Source organism: Schistocerca nitens, chromosome 4 (genome assembly GCF_023898315.1).
Source record: "Schistocerca nitens isolate TAMUIC-IGC-003100 chromosome 4, iqSchNite1.1, whole genome shotgun sequence".
In the NCBI taxonomy this organism is placed as follows: domain Eukaryota; kingdom Metazoa; phylum Arthropoda; class Insecta; order Orthoptera; family Acrididae; genus Schistocerca; species Schistocerca nitens.
Genome location: NC_064617.1, coordinates 181,997,037 through 182,016,765, shown reverse-complemented (window position 1 = coordinate 182,016,765; position 19,729 = coordinate 181,997,037). Strand labels below are relative to the sequence as shown.

The 19,729-nt window shown below is 44.9% G+C and overlaps 1 non-coding gene and 1 pseudogene across 1 annotated transcript; one reads left to right on the top strand and one right to left on the bottom strand.

The window, feature by feature from the left end:
• Window positions 1-13,760: 13,760 nt before the first annotated feature.
• Window positions 13,761-13,835, bottom strand: Trnas-cga (transfer RNA serine (anticodon CGA)). The gene has a single exon. It is a non-coding gene; the product is annotated as a tRNA-Ser (tRNA).
• Window positions 13,836-15,127: 1,292 nt separating this feature from the next.
• On the top strand, window positions 15,128-15,244 carry LOC126254080 (5S ribosomal RNA; annotated as a pseudogene).
• The last annotated feature ends 4,485 nt before the right edge of the window (window positions 15,245-19,729 follow it).

Below are 19,729 nucleotides of genomic sequence, written 5' to 3'. Positions count from 1 at the left end.
CTGCCATGGAGACACCACAAGCATCTGTATATTCTGTCTGTTGACGACGGGCGGCGCTTGTTTGGATCTCGACCAACGCGAGCAGTAATGTCGCGATACGATGAACGGCAATCGCGATAGGCTACAATCCGACCTTTATCAAAGTCGGAAACGTGATGATACGCATTTCTCCTTCTTACACGAGGCATCACAACAACGTTTCACCAAGCAACGCCGATCAACTGCTGTTTGTGTATGAGAAATCGGCTGGAGACTTTCCTCATGTCAGCGCGTTGTAGGTGTCGCCACCGGCGCCAACCTTGTGTGACTGCTCTGAAAAACTAATCATTTGTATATCACAGCATCGTCTTCCTGTCGGTTAAATTTCGCGTCTGTAGCACGTCATCTTCGTGGTGTAGCAAGTTTAATGGCCAGTAGTGTATCTGCAAAGAGAAAAATTTCCATCAATCACGAGTCCGGAGTTGAGGTATGCATATGACGTCTACGCTAGCACGAATGCTCAGTGCCTGTAATTCCGCGTAATTCACTCAGATGTCAATATAGCCGCTTTGCACTGTGGGGGCAACGGTACTTGCGAGCGATCTACAGTTACCCGAGCGCCGCTCGGTCGGCCAGTGTAGGATCACGGCGCGTGAACTTCAGATGAAGGAGAGAGCGAAAGCGAAATTTGATTAGAAATAAAATATCCTAGGTGCGAAAGATGGTGGTTGTAATAATGTTTGGGAGAGATTTTCATTAGTGACGAAGATGTCGGATACATGTACTGTTGCAAGTTCTCTGCTCCTCTGCTCATCTGTCTTATAGATCCACCACATCTGAAGGCACATGCGTACAGAAAACGACAATGTTCTGAATCTTAGCAGTTTCAGTGAAAGCTACAGAAAAAGAAAGATGCTTAGAAGTGTGTGCCAGAACCTTCGTGCATTTGCATTTTTTCTCGCTTTATGTCAGGAGGTTTTAAATGTCGGTTCAGAACTGGGGCACGTAGACGTTTCTAACATTTTGCGTCATCCTGTGATGGTAGCACGAAACACTGAAAGACGAATCAATGAAAAACGAGTGACTATGATCGCCAGCATTATCCAGGCCTTAGGTGTGAATGCACGAGAATGTACAGCAGATAACTGGACCGATACAGATCGGAAAATGTGTTAACTGTCTAGTACTGCGCACTTTGTTTATCAAGATTAGGCTCTGACGAGAAAGAAATGGCGAATTCATTATGAATTACATTGAGGAGACATTACTCAAAGTGTTAAGACTAAATCCCCGACATTTTAATAATATTTCACTTGCTAGTGACTAAGGCGCTGTTATGTAGAAGGCGCTGTAATCCTTTCAGCATTATGCATGCAACACACATGCGCCGGCCGCTGTGACCTAGCGGTTCTAGGCGCTGCATTCCTGACCCACTCTGCTGCTACGGTCGCAGGTTCGAATCCTGCCACGGGTATGGGTGTGTGTATGATGTCCTTAGGTTAGTTGGGTTTAAGTAGTTCTAAGTCTAGCGGACTAATGACCTCAGATGTTAAGTCCAGAATGCTTAGAACCATTTGAACCAACACACATGCTTTGAACACACTCCTGAAACACTGTAGGATGACAGTTATTTGATAAATGGGCTTGGAGTGGATTATTCCACGACTTATGCTGCTAAATATAGAGTTCGTTACATGAAGTAACCTGGTGACGCGAATTTGATGTAGACAAGCCCGGGATATTATACCGTGGTCGAATGGATATCACCTTAAAAATGGTTCAAATGGCTCTGAGCACTATGGGACTCAACTTCTGAGGTCATTAGTCCCCTAGAACTTAGAACTAGTTAAACCTAACTAACCTAAGGACATCACAAACATCCATGCCCGAGGCAGGATTCGAACCTGCGACCGTAGCGGTCTTGCGGTTCCAGACTGCAGCGCCTTTAACCGCACGGCCACTTCGGCCGGCTATCACCTTAAAACCCGACGTTTCGTCCCCTTCTGAGGAGATCATTTTCAAAGGGGATCGTAGCTTTGTTGACTGTACGATTCACGCTACTGACTAGAGCAAAATTCCGCTCCCGCGAGCTTACGCACAGTGGCTTGACGTCACATGTTTTGAATACGGGAGCGCAATTGGCCGTTGTCGACTGCCATTATCCGCTGTTGCTATCATCCCATGGTGGGAAACTGGTATAATTCTTCTTCAGCACCGGAATCCAAAGTTCATTCAATTTCACGCCTTTCTCCTTCCTACTGAAATTCCAGGGGCGTTTTACAATCTCTACGGCCTCTCTGTACAGCCTTTCATGATATCCGCTTGTGGCTGCCAGTACTTGAGTCCTATCAAAATGAATGTGGTGGTCTCCTGGCTGCGAAGCATGCTCCGCTACAGCTGATCTGTCAGTCTCCCCTCTTCTGCAATCGCCCTTGTGCCCTTCTACTTGTTTTTTGACAGTTCGTTTTGTAGTACCCAGGAACAGCTCCCCACAAATACACGGAAATCTGTAAATTCAAGCTTCATCCATCGGTTGGCGAACACCGTTGGCCGATTTTAGGTGATCTTTTATCTTCCGTGTGGGTGTACAGATTACCGCGATGTTCCGCTTTTCCAAGATTTTTCCTGTGCGATCATTCACGTCCTTAATGAATGGCAGGAAAACTTTCGATTTCACCAGCGCTTGAGCAACGCTATGATTTCTACGCGGTGGTCTTAATACCTTCACCTCAGCGAACGAATAACCATTCTTGAGCAATGCGTTCTTGGGATGTTTTAATTCTGCGTCAAGCAGCTCCGGTTCGCAGATTTTCCTTGCTCTATCCGCCAACGTTGTTATGATGCGTCGTTTTTGTTGTGGGTGGTCGTTCGAATCTCCGTGTAGACAACGGCCTGTGTGCATGGGCTTTCGGTAAAAGGCGTGGCCCAAGCTACAGTCGTCCTTCTTGAAAATCAGCACATCCAGAAAACGTAATCTTCCACCTGCCTCCTCCTGTATGCTAAACTGAATCTCTGGATTGATCCCGTTCAGATGCTTGTGAAAACGATCCAGTTCCACCCTGCCATGCCGCCACAAAACAAACACATCATCCAAATAACGGAATCAAATATTCGGTTTCTTGCTCGCAATTTCCAGTGCCTGCTCCTCGAATTTTTGCACAAAGAAGTTTCCTGTAACCGGGCTTAAGAGGCCCCCCACATAAACACCGTCCGTATGTTCATAGAACTATTCGTTACATTTGAAATACGTAGTTGTGAGACAATATTTAAACAGTTCTGCAACAGCGAGAGGAAACATCCGATTCAGTTCTTGCAACACCTCATTGAGTGGAGTCATAGTGAATAGCGACACCACATCCAAACTAATATGTCCTCCGGCTGTATCACTATATTGCTTAATTTCTACATCTACATCTACATCTACATCCATACTCCGCAAGCCGCATGACGGTGTGTGGCGGAGGGTACACTGAGTACCTCTATCGGTTCTCCCTTTTATTCCAGTCTCGTATTGTTCGTGGAAAGAAGGATTGTCGGTATGGTTCTGTGTGGGCTCTAATCTCTCTGATTTTATCCTCATTGTCTCTTCGCGAGATATGCGTAGGAGGGAGCAATATACTGCTTGACTCTTCGGTGAAGGTATGTTCTCGAAACTTTAACAAAAGCCCGTACCGAGCTACTGAGCGTCTCTCCTGCAGAGTCTTCCACTGGAGTTTATCTATCATCTCCGTAACGCTTTCGCGATTACTAAATGATCCTGTAACGAAGCGCGCTGCTCTCCGTTGGATCTTCTCTATCTCTTCTATCAACCCTATCTGGTACGGATCCCACACTGCTGAGCAGTATTCAAGCAGTGGGCGAACAAGCGTACTGTAACCTACTTCCTTTGTTTTCGGATTGCATTTCCTTAGGATTCTTCCAATGAATCTCAGTCTGGTATCTGCTTTACCGACGATCAACTTTATATGATCATTCTATTTTAAATCACTCCTAATGCTTACTCCCAGATAATTTATGGAATTAACTTCTTCCAGTTGCTGACCTGCTGTTTTGTAGCTAAATGATAAGGGATCTATCTTTCTATGTATTCGCAGCACATTACGCTTGTCTACATTGAAATTCAGTTGCCATTCCCTGCACCATGCATCTACCTGTGAACCCGTGTCTATGGCCCTCTGAGTCTCGTGGACGAATAGCGCGAGCTGGGTTTCACACAACCGTCTTTTTCGAAACCCATGCTGATTCCTACAGAGGAGATTTATAGTCTCCAGAAAAGTCATTACACTCGAACATAATACGTGTTCCAAAATTCTACAACTGATCGACGTTAGAGATATAGGTCTATAGTTCTGCACATCTGTTCGACGTCCCTTCTTGAAAACGGGGATGACCTGTGCCCTTTTCCAATCCTTTGGAACGCTACGCTCTTCTAGAGACCTACGGTACACCGCTGCAAGAAAGGGGAGGGGGGGGGGCAAGTTCCTTCGCGTACTCTGTGTAAAATCGAACTGGTAATCCCATCAGGTCCAGCGGCCTTTCCTCTTTTGAGCGATGTTAATTGTTTCTCTATCCCTCTGTCGTCTATTTCGATATCTACCATTTTGTCATCTGTGCGACAATCTAGAGATAGAGGTGATAGTTTACTGATAAAATGTGCCGAATTCTTGATATACGAATCATATCGGCCCACATACGGTCGTAATTATATTGTCAAGAACTTGGCAATCGAATACGTGGGCCAACCAGTAGCATTCACTATAGGTCTTAGAGGAGCATGTTCTTTGTGCACCTTCGGCAATCCATAAAGTCCTAGCACCAAAGCAAATGAACAGACTTTTCTGAACGCTCTGTTCGATAGAAGACTTCTTTATCAACCGTGTAATAGTCCTAAGAACTTTGTCAGTGGGGTCTTCCCTATATGTTTGCGGATCTAATAAGTAGTTAATCTTACTATAACAGTCGGTCACATTCAAAACAGCCGTTGCATTTCACTTGTCAGCGAGGAGAATGATAACACTAATTTAACTGAGGATGACAGGAGTGCCAGAAACGCCTGAATGAGGACGATAATGTATAGAGGTGATGGTTTTAACAAGCTACGAATACAGGGCATGGAGTCCGCATGCCCAGCACTCGCATTCCCAAACTGTTTTACTTTGAATTAACACTGAGAAAACACTGTTTGGAACGTCAGAGGAGTAAATTTAAGGATGCAGTTAAGGTTAACATGAAGATGAGTTACACTGATCCTGGAGAGCACTTCTTTTTGAAAAACAGCCAACACAGCGATTGATGTGAGACAGTACAGAAAATAAAAGGAACTGGTGAGACGAAACGGAAGGGAGCAGGTACTACATCTGCGAACACATGTCATCATTACGGCAAACTGTGTACCTTCCACATTATGCTGCACAGTCATCTCCGAGCTCGCAGATGGTTGGAAGACAAACCTACTCGACTACGCTTGTCATTATAGTGTTCCGGTAGCTATTTGCCTTAGATATGGAGTCTCTCATGAGGCCTTCAGTGCACCCATCTGGTAGATGAAACAAAGGCAGTTAACTGCTGGATGCTGTATTAATGTCGGTCATCCTTAGACGTTTCAGTCCTTGGTTGAAGCTGCAGGATTGCTAACTGGTGGTAAGAAATACACTCCTGGAAATGGAAAAAAGAACACATTGACACCGGAGTGTCAGACCCACCATACTTGCTCCGGACACTGCGAGAGGGCTGTACAAGCAATGATCACACGCACGGCACAGCGGACACACCAGGAACCGCGGTGTTGGCCGTCGAATGGCGCTAGCTGCGCAGCATTTGTGCACCGCCGCCGTCAGTGTCAGCCAGTTTGCCGTGGCATACGGAGCTCCATCGCAGTCTTTAACACTGGTAGCATGCCGCGACAGCGTGGACGTGAACCGTATGGGCAGTTGACGGACTTTGAGCGAGGGCGTATAGTGGGCATGCGGGAGGCCGGGTGGACGTACCGCCGAATTGCTCAACACGTGGGGCGTGAGGTCTCCACAGTACATCGATGTTGTCGCCAGTGGTCGGCGGAAGGTGCACGTGCCCGTCGACCTGGGACCGGACCGCAGCGACGCACGGATGCACGCCAAGACCGTAGGATCCTACGCAGTGCCGTAGGGGACCGCACCGCCACTTCCCAGCAAATTAGGGACACTGTTGCTCCTGGGGTATCGGCGAGGACCATTCGCAACCGTCTCCATGAAGCTGGGCTACGGTCCCGCACACCGTTAGGCCGTCTTCCGCTCACGCCCCAACATCGTGCAGCCCGCCTCCAGTGGTGTCGCGACAGGCGTGAATGGAGGGACGAATGGAGACGTGTCGTCTTCAGCGATGAGAGTCGCTTCTGCCTTGGTGCCAATGATGGTCGTATGCGTGTTTGGCGCCGTGCAGGTGAGCGCCACAATCAGGACTGCATACGACCGAGGCACACAGGGCCAACACCCGGCATCATGGTGCGGGGAGCGATCTCCTACACTGGCCGTACACCACTGGTGATCGTCGAGGGGACACTGAATAGTGCACGGTACATCCAAACCGTCATCGAACCCATCGTTCTACCATTCCTAGACCGGCAAGGGAACTTGCTGTTCCAACAGGACAATGCACGTCCGCATGTATCCCGTGCCACCCAACGTGCTCTAGAAGGTGTAAGTCAACTACCCTGGCCAGCAAGATCTCCGGATCTGTCCCCCATTGAGCATGTTTGGGACTGGATGAAGCGCCGTCTCACGCGGTCTGCACGTCCAGCACGAACGCTGGTCCAACTGAGGCGCCAGGTGGAAATGGCATGGCAAGCCGTTCCACAGGACTACATCCAGCATCTCTACGATCGTCTCCATGGGAGAATAGCAGCCTGCATTGCTGCGAAAGGTGGATATACACTGTACTAGTGCCGACATTGTGCATGCTCTGTTGCCTGTGTCTATGTGCCTGTGGTTCTGTCAGTGTGATCATGTGATGTATCTGACCCCAGGAATGTGTCAATAAAGTTTCCCCTTCCTGGGACAATGAATTCACGGTGTTCTTATTTCAATTTCCAGGAGTGTAGTTCCTGATGGTGCTTCATCGCTGACCATCTTGTAAACCATCTCAGGGCATTAATTAATTAAAGCAATTTGGTGATATCAGCAGTCTTTCTTCATTTGCAGAAGTGTGATAACAACATACCTCGTCCCACCTCACCCCATCACCTCATTTAATTAATGTTTTCTTGACTTCATGATGCAGAGACATAAAGTTTTAATTATCACCGAGAAGGTACATGACTGCGGTCGTGGTACACATTGAAATCTCGCGTGGTTCAATACTGATAACGAGGCAAAAGAACATGGTGCAGCCCAATGATAAGGTGGAGTATCTTGCTATAATTCATTTTCTACATTCGAAGCCAAACAATGCTTCGAGAATCCAGTCTGAGGTGCTGGACGTGTACGTCAACAATACACCATCATACAACACCGTGGTTAAGTGGAGCAGATATTTCCGTTGTGGTAAGACGAGTCTGAATGACGAAGAAGGATGTGTGTATGTGGTGTCTGTTCTTTCAGACATGTCCGAAAGAACGACACCAATTTGACGGCCAGTAATCAAAATGGCTCAAATGGCTCTGAGCACTATGGGACTTAACATCTGTGGTCATCAGTCCCCTAGAACTTAGAACTACTTAAACCTAACTAACCTAAGGACATCACACACATCCATGCCCGAGGCAGGATTCGAACCTGCGACCGTAGCAGTCGCGCGGGGCCAGTAATCTCTTCAGTGCAGATGTAGCTCGAACGCTTACGTGAATCGGCGAGATACCACAAGAATGAGGCTAATAAGCAGGATCACAATATTAATAGTCTGTTGTATAAGTTGAGAATTTGCGTCTGACACGAAGCGTGCTACGGTACTCTGTGCAGATGCGGTGACCACTGTGTCTGGATGGCGTAGTGTCAGCGCATCTGGTTAGTAAGTAGGAGACCTTGGTTCGAATCCCAATCCGACACAAATTTTCAGCTTCAGCCACTGATATTAATCAATGCCCAATGGCAGCTAATGTTTTAATACCTATCTGTCTTGAAGAATGAAGTCTCAGATCGCGTCCATGCTAGGAATCAGTAAGAGAAATGGAGGCCCTGGTCCTCTAAGACCGCGTATCACAAATCAAGGGTCATCACGTCTCGCAGTATATGCTAAACACATGCAGCGTCGCCGCCCGCTGGGTTTTGCAACTGCTCACAACCATTACGAATGCCGGTCGCACCGAAACAACAGCAGCGGAAATATCACAGCTGTGTCAGACTAATTCAGATGATGCCTTTAGCTGCCTAATTACATTGGACGAATTCTCCGTGTATCACTGTTATATCGAGACAGAGGAGGAAAGCAAGAAATTCCAAATTGCGGAAGCACCACAGCCGATCAAGACCATGACCAAACAATACGGACTAGGTGCTGCCGAGCATCTTTTTGGAAATCCGTGATGCTGTGTTGACAAGTAATGCTTGTAACATGTAAACGATAACAGCAGAATACTACCGAAATCTCTTGTCGAGATTATGGAAGGCTGTCAACACGAAGCGTCCAAATGGATGTTTTTACTCCACGATGCGTCCCAACTTATGTGCCGGACACAATCAGACGTGCTGCCTCTCTGAGCTACCAATTCTCCTGAGGTGGTACCCAGTCACTTCATTCTTTTTCCTCAGATAAAGAAACCAACTGTGGCAGGCATTTGAAGAATGTCGACGAAGAGATTTTAGGGGGTGGAACGTTTCCTGAGGAGCGAAAACGAAGGCTTCCACAAACAAGCTCTCCCCCAGGTCATGTCGCTGCGAAAAATGTGCAGCATTAGAAGAGGATTAACGTCATCATGGTCTCATTGGACATTTGTGAGGTAATAATTAAATATTTACGCCTACCCGTCTCATGATGTTTATTATGATTTCCCTCTACGTTATTGAAAGCAGTTTTCAATAGCTCGTCCTCCACAAACGACGCAGATACAGTACCCTCCATAAGTTTGGAAACAACATGCTATTACAACGGAGTAATATGGAAGTAACCTATTTGAGTTATTGTCTTTAATACAGAATAGTATGCTCAAATAACGATAATAACGACACAGTATTGTACAGATAATTATTGTAGATATACATACATTTTGGTACATATTAGTACTGCTCAGTTTTATATAAACTGACTTTATCTGTACAAGCAGTTCCACTAAACATGTCAGGTGGCGCCAGCGGACGAAACGATTGTTTAGAGGTACGTTGTCTACAGTTCTGTTCAGTTGTAGTTCTGTTTGTATGAAGGTAGGACACGCAGCAAAAGTAATTCAAAATAGCACCAAAGTGTCAGATTCCTCATGATTCATGGGCAAAGATAATCACTTTGCACCAAGAAGGCAATAGTGTCCGTCAAATATCAAAGTAATTGAAGAGTTGCATCAGCAGGGTTGTCAGGAACATACACCGGTCTCGAGGCACAGGCTCCGATGATGATCATCCTCGCTCCGGAGCCGCCAGGAAAATATCACAACTCCATGAAAAGTATTTGGTAGTGACCAGTAAATGTAATAGATTCAAAACTTCCCACGAATCGACTGCTGAACCAAACAACTGAGGCTACACCAGTGGGACGGCGCCTGGGAAAAAACAACCTTCAGGGTTAAGTAGCAGAAAGGAAACCATTGTTCCGCCCTCTTAACGAGAAGAAAAGGCTCCAATGGGCTACGATACACCAACACTGGACAGCATGGTATTGGGAAAGAGTCTTAGTCACTGACGAATCCCAGTTCGAAGTATTTGGGAGAAAACTCCGTCAATTCGTACGCCGTTTAACCCATTAGTTGTAGAATCCACAGTGCGTAATTCCAACTGCGAAGCTTGGAGGGGTGCTGCGATGGTTTGAGGATCTATTGGGAGGAATAAAGTCGGAGATTTATTTGGTGGCAGTAGACGGAGAAATGAGTCAAAAAATTTATCATGCCATTCTCCAGTGGCATATCAAGACATCTGGTTTGCGTCTGATTGGGAAAGGGATTGTCTTGCACCAAGACAACGATCCAAAACATACATCCTACTTGTGTTAGAACTATGTGAAGTATCTAGAGGTTCAGAAAACATAGAAAAATGTGGAATGGCCTCCCCAGTCCTCTGATTGTAACCCAATGGGATGAGTTGGAAAGGCCTGCCGGTGTAGCCGAGCGGTTCTAGGCGCTTCAGTCTGGAACCGCGGGACCGCTACGGTCGCAGGTTCGAATCCTGCCTCGGGCATGGATGTGTGTGATGTCCTTAGGTTAGGTAGGTTTAAGTAGTTCTAAGTTCTAGGGGACTGATGACCTCAGATGTTAAGTCCCATAGTGCTCAGAGCCGTTTGAGTTGGAAAGGAAGGTCCGAAACGAGAAATCATGAGTGGGTCACAACAACTGGAGGTTCTGCGGCAAGAATGGAGACAAGATCCAACTGAAACGAAGTGATTAAAGCAAAATGTGGCTATTTTGAGGAATCTAAAATTTAACAGTTGCTTTTACCTATGTATTGTTTGAGCTTAATATACATTTAGACAAGGCTAAACTGCAATTACATAATGTATTTCCTGTCCACTGCCCATAATCGCTTGGTGCTTCCAAACTTATCGAGGGTAGTGTGTGTCTCTCACGAGATAAACAGAAAAGTCTCTGATGCCTCACACGCAGTATTCGAATTTACGTAATTGTTCATTGATGACGGATGTAGACAGATGCAGCTGCTTGAGCTACTTAAGGAAGGAAGGAAGGAGGGTATGGGCCATGTTGGAGTCGCGCAAGTGCCGTGTTATACCTGTGAGCAGCGGTCGGCGCCGAACAGCTGATGGTAGCCCGCCGTGGCTCGCGCCGCTAGCCCCGGTGTCCCAGTCGGCAATCGACTGACGCACGCCGCTCCCCTGCCCCTCCGCGTCGGCCAGACAAGACAGATGCGTCACACCCCACCTCCGAAAAAACTTACGTCACGGCCATAAAAAACAGTCACCCCCGGCGTTTTTTATACCACCCTGTCCTACCCTCACACACATCCCCCTGCAATAGCACCCCTCAACGGCCGACATAGCGCTTCGCAGCACACCCTGACCCAGCGCAAGGACACGGAAAAAAAAACACGCCGATCGAAAGCTTGGACGCCAACCAGTTCAGACTATTTTTTCTTCTTTTCGTGTTACAGGATAAGTTGTGTTGTAAAGGTGCAAATATCAGACAGGAAATACATCATGGAACTGCATTTTAGTCGTGTCTAAATGTTTATTAAGCTCAAACAACACATAGGTAAATTCAACTGTTAAATTTTAGATTCCTCAAAATAGCCACTTTTTGCTTTAATGGCTGCCTTGCGTGATCTCGGCAAGCGATGGGTCAGTTTTGCGAGGGTTTCAGTTGGAACTGTAGTTTTGGGAATCTGAAGAATAAAGGTTTGGGGAAAAACCTCACTTTTTGTCTGCGTTTTCTTTCAAATAAATATGTTTCGCGAAATAGCTCTGCCTTGAAAAAACATTATTTTCTTCTTATTTATGAATTCTTTCGTTACTTCTTGGTAGAACAGTTCCATACGTAAAGTTGAACAACAAGTACACTGTTTTTGTCCCACTGTTATACTGGTCAGTGTACCTGTTATTCAACTTTAAACAATTTTTTCTTCTTCATCTATGCGTGACAAGTAATTAAAAACATATTACATACCTTCCTCTAACACTCACCAATTTACAATGCCTATCAGAAGTAAACTGGAAGGAAAATCAGCATTGGCCGTATTTTGTTGTTTTATTGTCTGCAAAATCGATTTTCGGTCACTTGGTGACCATCCTCAGTGCTATAATATACAATTAAAATTGGTAGGCACTGGTATTAAGCTATAACCACAAGCTTAGAGCGTGAGTTTATGTGATCGCTTTAAGCTTGTGGTTATAGCTTACCAATTTTAATTGTATATTACAGCACTGAGGATGGTCACCAAGTGACCGAAAATCGATTTTGCTGACAATAAACCAACAAAATACGGCCAATGCTGATTTTCCTTCCAATTCTATCCACTATTTGGTCGTGGTGCACAACATGCCATGGAGTCGCCAATCAAGAAGTAAACTGTCCTCACGAAACCAGTGAACAGAAACATTTTCGAAAACAATTGTAATACTCAAGTAAACAAACGTAAAAAGATAACTTACATCACAGTGCTGTCAGTGGAAAGTAAGATAACATGCAGTAACATTAACAAAGCTCAAAAAAATCCGAGCGCCAAAGTTTCATCGTAGGCCTAATATTTTCGTTCATTATCAGTTATGTACTATAGAAAAATCCTTGTTAGTTGCGGGTGACAAACTATACTGAAACTCTCCTGCAGACGGCTACATGAACGCCAGTATGTGCTATGAAAGTATATAAAATGTTATGAAGGTAATGCTCATAATCGCAAAACTGTACATATTGCAATCTCACTGCAAAAGGGGGACACCGTCAGTTTTCCAAAAACCAAGAAAAACGTTTTTGGCACTAATGAAACTTTATTAAGATGAACAAATTTATCATCACTAACAAGAACGGATATAACACCAGGATCAAATTGTGTTTTAGTCATTTCTAGTATTAACTACAAAAAACTGTCTTTTGTTTCAGTTACGTTACTTTTAGGGTCTTGATCAGACATACAGCCACTGGCTATTTAGAGTTCCGACATTTTTCTAGAATAAAACTATACATACATCACTTTTCATATTCAAGTTATATTTGTTTACAATGTTTTATTTTTAACAAGTGGCTTGTAGTACAAGATACATTTTGACTAATAGGATTTTGGTGTCCACTTCTGCAAACACGTTTCTGGAAATTAAATACATTCAACAAAACTTTCACAGAATGAGACGTGTGAGTCAAATGACAGTATCATTTAGCATTATAAAAGCCTAACTGGTATTAGGCACAATGAACAGATAGAAACACAAATATTCAAATATTCACCAAAACCTTAGAACGACTTAATAGTGAAAACTATAATAATTCTGATGTTTTTGTTCTTGAATATCCTTCTTATTATTGTGTTTGGAGGAATGGTTCAAATGGCTCTGAGCACTATGGGACTTAACATCTGAGGTCATCTGTCCTCTAGAACTTAGAACTACTTAAACCCAACTAACCTAAGGACATCACACACATCCATGCCCGAGGCAGGATTCGAACCTGCGAGCGTAGAGGTCAAGCGTTTCCAGACTGAAGCGCCTAAAACCGCTCGGCCACTTCGGCCGGCCATTGGAGAAAAAGATTGGAGTAGACTTCAAGCAATATACCTATTGAGATACATGCAACAGAATAAATGTCTGAAGTTAAAACAGAATAAATGTCAATTCTATGCTATGTCCTTTAGAACTGGTAGCACTGACAATAGATCCTATTTTATTTTATTATGGATGATATATTTCTGTGAAAATGTACGTCATGAAGTATTTTATTATGTCCTTCCTTTGCTCAGGTGTATTTGTTTAATGGGCTTATTTTCCTGGGATGCATTCTAGATTGGCAGAATGTCCATCCTCTGTATCATCGTGCAATATGGTAGGTGGACGCCCTGATGACATCATAATTATCCTGCAAAAAAAGGGATCAGAAAAGGAAATGTACGAGTATGTACCTAAAAAAAATGACAAAATTGCAAATATTAACAATACATCATCGCGGATAATAGAATTCCCACTATAATCAACAGTACTGTATTTGAAACTTCCTGGCAGATTAAAACTGTGTGCTCGACCGAGACTCGAACTCGGGACCTTTGCCTTTCGAGGGCAAGTGCTCTACCATCTGAGCTACCGAAGCACGACTCACGCCCGGTCCTCACAGCTTTACTTCTGCCAGTACCTCGTCTCCTACCTTCCAAACTTTACAGAAGCTCTCCTGCGAAGCTCTCCTGCGAAGCTTCTGTAAAGTTTGGAAGGTAGGAGACGAGGTACTGGCAGAAGTAAAGCTGTGAGGAGCGGGCGTGAGTCGTGCTTCGGTAGCTCAGTTGGTAGAGCACTTGCCCGCGAAAGGCAAAGGTCCCGAGTTCGAGTCTCGGTCGGGCACACAGTTTTAATCTGTCAGGAAGTTTCATATCAGCGCACACTCCGCTGCAGAGTGAAAATCTCATTCTGGAAACACATTGTTGTTTGAGTTACCTTTGCCCAAATTTTGTACACTTACTTTTAGACTCATTAAGCTTTTCTTTTTTTAAATGTAGTATTAGTGATAATTATATCGGCTTCTGACTGATGTGTGTTAATGATAAAAAACCAGTATACACTATTGCACACAAACATTGATGAAAAACTAATATAAACACCTTATGCAGGATCCCGAGGTGTCGAAACGCATCATGCATCTTAAACAAAATCACAGTTCGCATGTGTGAGCTTTATTCTATATTTTACAGAAGTGAGTCACAGACTAAAATTATCTCAGATGAAGTTAAGGCATTTCAAATGTTTAAGCCCCGACAGTCCAGATAGTTTCAAGGCTCGATAAATAAATAGTAAAGCTGTCGTTTCAATGCCTCATATGTTCTACACAACCGGCCCGCACTTGAGCACAACGCGCAGAACCTTCATACAAACATATGAAACTGTCAGAAAATTTCTCCTTTAGGACGTTGTTCAACTCGCGAATCACATTGGGTTGAATGTCGGTTACGTCATCAAAGTATTGACTCTTCATGTGAATTTCTGCACTTTGTCGTTTTGTGGTAGGTTTGTACTGATAATATGAAATATCGATTTTTCCAGAAAAGAACTACACACGTTTTATATTTCAGTCAGGTCACGGCATCCACTGGTCATTATTTTTGTTCCGCAGTCAAGGTGTGCGAGACAAACTTTGTACCCGCTTTTCTCTTCTTAAAAACGTTTTGCAAAATGTATTGCACTCTTGATCCAGAGAAGTTGCTCCATTGCGATTTGTGACACAAAGACGCTGACGCACTACGGCTGCACGTCCACGACTTATCTCTGCCTGCTCACAACTGACTGGTCGAAAGCTCGTCTGTTGTTAACTCAAGTTGCCACCGTAGTTACTACACTGACGTCTCGTATATGCCAGGAACAGTACCAAACTCGGGACTTTTTGGACGTACAGTGTGCCAACGGCCTTGCCGCAGTGGTAACACCGGTTCCCGTCAGATCACTGAAGTTAAGCGCTGTCGGGCTGGGATACAGTTGGATGGGTGACCATCCGGTCTGCCGAGCGCTGTTGGCAAGCGGGGTGCACTCACAAGGAGAGGCCGCCAATTGTGAAATTCAGATTCGATTCATACTGCGCATAATAAAAGCTCATGGCCAGAGGTGTAATGTGGCGAAGCACCAAGATGCACTTCTCAGCCGTTGTCGAGAAAATCGACAGTTAAAAGAAACCGCTGCCGTGAAGTACTCTCTACGATTAATTATTTTCTACAGCGTCGTGGCGCAGCGGTAAGCGCTCAGGTTCGCAATCCGAAGGTCGCCGGATCGAATCTCGCGCCATGCAATTTTTTTTTATTATTAGTTTTTTGTAATTCAAATAACTATTAATGAATTGCTTATGCATGTTGGTGAAGGCGGATCGCTCTCCAATTGTACCGCCTCCATTTTTCCGTTTGTTTAACAGGGTGTACTTGAGCTCTCACGTCCGCACCGATTTTCGACGATGTTATAAGTTGCGCTATGGACCGCATCTACCTTCTTTCGAAGTTAGCAGGCAACTACGCTGTTATGCGGCGGCTCGTTTCGGCCCATTCAACATCTGTCCTTCAAGTGTAACGAGCGAGTAACGGAGTTTATATTTCATACCTGCCACAGCAAATTTGTGTTCGTGGGGTCTCTATTCTAATTCGAACGTTTGACTTACGCTATACGTATTCGTTTCGGAATATCATTTTTACGTCTTCCGTTAACTATACGTGGTTAACATTATGAGGACAATTAATAACATTTATGAAATACAACTTTGTTTGCGGAAAACATAATGATGTTCGAAGTCGCCAGTTTTTCCATGACAAACGACTTTCAACAACTTATTATATGCATAATTGTTGCAACAGAACAAATACTAAAAAAAAAAGGTTGCATGGCGCGAGATTCGATCCGGCGACCTTCGGATTACGAACCCGAGCGCTTACCGCTGCGCTACGACGCTGTAGAAAATTATTAATCGTAGAGAGTATTTCACCGCAGCGGTTTCTTTTAACTGTCGATTTTCTCGACAACGGCTGAGAAGTGCATCTTGGTGCTTTGCCACATTACACCTCTGGCCATGAGCTTTTATTATGCGCAGTATGAATCGAATCTGAATTTCACAATTGGCGGCCTCCCCTTGTCAGCCTTTGTGAGGCAAACTGAGGAGCTACTTAATAGAGAAGTGGCGGCTCCGGTCTCGGGAAACTGACATGCGGCCGAGAGTGAGGTGTGCTGACCACATGCCTCACCACATCCGCATCCAGTGACTCCTGTGGGCTGAGGATGACACGGCCGCCGGTCGGTAGCTTTGGGCCTTCCAAGGCCTGTTCGGGAGGAGTGGGACGTACAGTGTAGACTTTCTCCTGTTTCACCCGTGGCTTGCGTTTCGCTTCCATATTCGGATATGCATTGGATGTCCAGTTTCAGAAACTTTTTTCTCAGTTATGTATCAGTAATTCGTATCAGTAGACCTCTGTTATCGATGAAAGATTTTTTCACCAGTGTTATTTATTTACTCGTGTGAATAACGGTCTTTGGTAGACCCCTTGTAGTTGACGCCACTGGACGGTTTGTGTGCCACGTGTCAACAGCCTCGTGCAGCTGACTGTGATGAGTCCGTATTTAAGAAAACTACGTTCTGCCTGATGACCCGAGAGAACGAAATCGGCTGTCGACACGTAGGTAATCCTCACCTACTGAATAGCACCTAGAGGTTGCCGAGTTTAACGTCCCCATCCAAAGAGCAGATCACCGTGAGACATCTTGAGAGGGTAGGAATTTAGTCAATACTGAGGCGCAAGATCTGGTGAAAGGGTACTTTGCTCCCTTGCCGTTAAATACTGGCAATGATTTTTTTCCACCAACAAGATTCAAACCAGCTTCCTTGGAGTCGAGGGCTAACGAACAACAATTTTTCATGGGCTGAGGACAGATAATCTCTCTGCCTCTGCCAAGCTACTGCTGATTCCAAACGTAGGAGTGTAATGGTTAAGGCACTCGATTCTGACCCGAGAGGAATTGAGTTCAATTCCCGATCGGCCACCCCGATTTAATTTCGCCTGAATCATTTAAGGCGATTGTAGAAACAATTCCTTTGCAAAGTACATGTAATACATATTTTCTATACCGTGAGCTTGTGTGTAAGAACTATGTAGCGAGAGTGGGAAGCAAAGACTTATTCAGTGACTGCGCTCGTAGTAGCGGACAATGGTTAAATATTATTTCTGGAAGAACATGATCTCTGGACGTAATAATTAAGACTAAGATTAGGTCTTCTTCTGCTCTGGGCTTGGCCATAATAGAAACCAATTGGCTGGATGGGCAATTAAAGGATTTGTGCATCACCATTGTATTCGTACGAAACTATTATTATCATAAAAATGGATTTTCGCCGAAGAACATTTATTAAGTGAGACAGCTAAAAATCATTATTTCTATTCATGATTAATACCTATGAGAAAGTTCATATTTTATTTGAGTAAGGTCGACGCGACGTTGTGAAGAATTCCACGAACCTGCAACCAACGAGAAGGGCACAACTTCGGTCAAAAAAAAAAAAAAAAGTTCTTGCCATATCAAGCTAATCCAGTAAATATAAGAAGCGATGAAGATAGTTTGTGTATCATCAGAATATTACTTTACGTTTTACATACACAAGCACAGTTAACAATATACAATACTGAACCGTGAATTTATTTTCAAAGAATATAAGAATTTACTTTATTTACTAACGATTCATCAAGAACATTAACACATTTAATCACACTATGTGAGCGTGGAGGTAGTTGCCAGGGAGTAACTGATGAAATCAAAATGAAATTGCTTTTAAGAAATGGGAATTTTATTCCTAAAAGCTTTTTTGTAAGAAACAGATTTAAAATTATAAGCAGAAAGCACCCGCTAAATATCAAGTTACAATTTATTCAGAGGCAGAAAGAAACAAATTTTTGAGTGTATGAGCTTTCGGGCTGAGAAGCTTGCCGCACCCTTTTGACACGGCCGTAGTCACGACCGCTCACAACAACCTCTGAAAGACTACACAGGTGCAAATCTGCAACACACCAGATTACCTTAAAGTACAAGTTTTAACAATTCACAGAAGCACACAAGCTATGCACCCCGTACGAGGGATGGAAATGGTACAAAACACTATAATTAAAAGATTAACTTGCCACCTTACGTGCAACTTGATTTTATCTTCTAAGAAAAGTCTTACGGTGGAAGGGTGGCAACTTTATATACTAAAATGACCATTTAAATAAAAGCCCATGAAATGCAATCTTACATAAAATTATACAAGGTTGGTCAAACATGCTCTACAGTACACATGTACCGTCTCTCAAGATGATAGGCAACATAAAAACATATTTCAGGAATTAGGCCGTTACACTTCAAGCAATAAATTCGTTAACACACCGAATCCGACAAACATGACAGAGGCAGCTATTAGCCTACGGCAGATTGATAGGGCGATTACCGAACAACCCGAACCGATGGTTGCTCTAACCCACCACTACTCCACAAGTGAGAAACGGACCACCCAATTCATAAATAAACACCTCCCGCGGGTGGGCAAACGGAGAAGAATGGTGGGACGACCCCAAAACAAAGCGGCTGGTGACCTCACCAAGAAAACAAGTAGAATTTAACAAGTAAATGAAACAACATATCAACAATCACTTAACTTCTAATAAACTGCTATTTCTGGCGAAGACCTAGCGCAGCACCCCAAAAACGCTCTCCCGAACCGTCCGCTGCCAGCCGCAACGGACGCAGGCAGGCGCGCCGATCTCCCGTCTTTCCTGGCGCGCACCAACCGACCGACTGCCCACTGCTCCGTCCGCGACTGCTGCTCCGTCGCGACTGCCCTGCTGGTGCGTCTCCCACTCACTTCCAGACACACGACGGAGGAAATACTGGCTCGGACACAACCAGGCAGAGGAAACACGCCCACTGGCAAAACGATATCCCTGCACCAGGAAAGGACCGAGCCAAGCTCCACAAGATGGTAACTGAAGGGGCCCAGAAGCGCTCGGAGAACCAGCTACACCACGGCGTCGCAGCGCGCACCGGCCAGACTGATGTCGTGGGTTGATTCCTGTTGCTCTCCTGTCGACCGCGAAGTCACTACCCCTCGCTATACGGCGAGGCCCACTGGACTCACGTGGCGACCTCACATGCGCCGACGCTCAAGACGGACAAGTCATCTTGTGTCTCAGTGCGCGACCGACCAACAGATCGATCCAACCGCCAATGGCCGTCGCCTGAGAAAACTCGAGCATACTGGCGGCCTAACGCGCAGACTCAGATGCAGGAACTAAGCCCCGACCGGGCGACCACTCGCTGAGTTCTCTTACTGGCGGAGTGGAAAGACTCTCATGTTGCCGGCTTTAAAGGTTGATCCGAACGAAAGACATACTAGCACTCCGGACGACAGACAGACTAGCAAGTTCAGGAAGAGAGACTGACCCCAGACTGACTCCAGACTCACCCAGACAGACCAACTGGGGAGCCCATAGCGCCCCTTAAA